The following is a 2145-nucleotide window of genomic DNA, read 5'->3' as shown; positions in this document are numbered from 1 at the left end:
GTACCAAGCTATGGATTCAATCCATAGCTCAGTTTTCGGCTGCAGAGGTCTTGCAGAACCAAGCTATGGATTCAATCAGCTGCAGTGGCCTTCCAGAAAGGCCTGTGACTGAAAAATGCAGGCCTGGCTGCAGAAGACACCACAGAAGAAGCGGGCTGGTGAAGAGAGGCCTGGCTGCAACATAAGTGGGTGCGGGGTTCGTGGGGCAGCTCCACATTCCTACCCCCGCCCTAGCTTGATTTTTAGGTGTGTACTTCACTCCAAAACTAGGGCTTATTTTGGGGGTAGGCCCACCCCCAAAAATCAAGCTAGGGCTTATTTTCGGGGTAGGCCTTACTTTCGGAAAAAAATGGTATATGCAAAGGTGCATGAAATGCTATTATTTTCCCACCTATATATCTACTTGTATTTACATTTTTCAAATTGCTAGGGGGGCAGCAGCTGGAGAAAGTGACAGGACCTCACCCTGTAGCACAGTGTTTGGGTTTCAAACCCAGGCTGTCAGCTTTCAAGCTGAGAAGTTCAGCATCTTTGAGTCATCGCCCCCCTTTTATTTCCAACCAATCTTTGATTTTTCCCTATTTTAATTGGCTTTAGGATAAAGCTGTAGAAAGAAAGAACCCTTCATTTTTCAAGGTCTCAACCCTATCCTCAGGCCGGGCATATTTACCAATTACAAGCTGTACTTTTTGTTTGAGGAATGGTAAGTCTTAATTTTGGAATCTAGTTGTGCTGCTTGCCAGTGTCATGCTGTCCTCAGTTCCCAAAAGCCTGTCATATTCTACCCTTTCATGCTGATTCTGGATCGCTGCAATTCCTTCCAATGTCCTTCACCCAGAACACACAGTCCTCAAGATGAACTGTAGTCAGGTGAAAATCCACCTCCTACCATCAAATTTAGCACTGAAGTCAAATTTCAAAATATTTCTGCACCTGAAGTAAGTGATCCAAATTACCTCCCAACTCTGCTCTGAACTGAAAGTAAACAGAGTGACAGAAATGGAGCTGGGAGGAAGAAATATACTACTGCCCTGGAATTTTCTACTTGAAGGAATACTTTGTAAAAAGCTAGCCTGATGGAAAACCAAGACAGAATTGCAAATGATAATGCAAAATTTGTTTGCATTGGTTATTTTTGGTCTGCTAGCCAGAAGGAAGCAGCTATAAAAGCATTGAAACTGCAAACAGCTCACCACAGATGTGTTTGGCCTCAGTCCCTACTTTAACTATATTGGACATTACTCTGTATATCCAATAAAGATAATTTATTATTTTATTATTTATTTAACAAATTTCTATAGCCAATTAAATCACACATAGGTGACTCTGTGTTGCCTACAAAAGGTTGCTCAGAAAAAAAAATTAGAAGATTGCTTAGAAAAGAAATAAAGTTGCTTAAAATCTTGAATTATGTTCTAGACATTTCAGACCTGATTATAATTAATTTTTTTAGGGATTTTTATTTTGCTTATCAGCCATTAGACTCCAAAATACAAAATGCTATTATAAAAATCTGCAGATAAAATGTTATTGGATGGTGTTTGTAGATTCAAAGACATAAGAGATTAAAACATAAAGAAAGCATTGATAAATATTTTTCATGAAATTCCATGCAATTTTCATTTTTTGATAATTAATCTCACAGTGCTCACCTATAACTTCTGTGCCATACATATATGCTTTGTGAATGGTCACTATCAAGAAAAGAACTATAACATAATAGCAGAACAATAGAGTTGGAAGGGACCTTGGAGGTCTTTTAGTCCAACCCCTGCTGAAGCAGGAGACCCTATACCAGGGGTGTCCAAACTTTTTTCAAAGAGGGCCAGATTGGATGAAGTGAACGTGCTGGAGGGCCGAACATTTTTCCGAACATTCTTTGAACCATTACAATTAAATGCAAATGAATTATTTTATGCCTCTTTCCTCTCCCTCTCTTTCCTCTTTCTCTCTCTCTCTCTCTCTCTCCTTTCCCTTTCCTCTCCCCTCTCTCTCTTTCTCTTTCCTCTCCCCCTCTTTCTCTTTCCTCTCTCTCTTTCTCTTTCCTCTTTCTCTCTTTCTCTTTCCTCTAACTTTCTCTTTCCTCTCTTTCTCCTTTCTTTCCTCTTTTCTTCTCTTTCCTCTTTCCTTCCTTTCTCTTTCCTT

Source organism: Protobothrops mucrosquamatus, unplaced genomic scaffold, assembly GCF_001527695.2.
Source record: "Protobothrops mucrosquamatus isolate PMUCROS unplaced genomic scaffold, P.Mucros_1.0 scaffold792, whole genome shotgun sequence".
In the NCBI taxonomy this organism is placed as follows: domain Eukaryota; kingdom Metazoa; phylum Chordata; class Lepidosauria; order Squamata; family Viperidae; genus Protobothrops; species Protobothrops mucrosquamatus.
Note: the sequence above shows the minus strand (reverse complement) of the source record.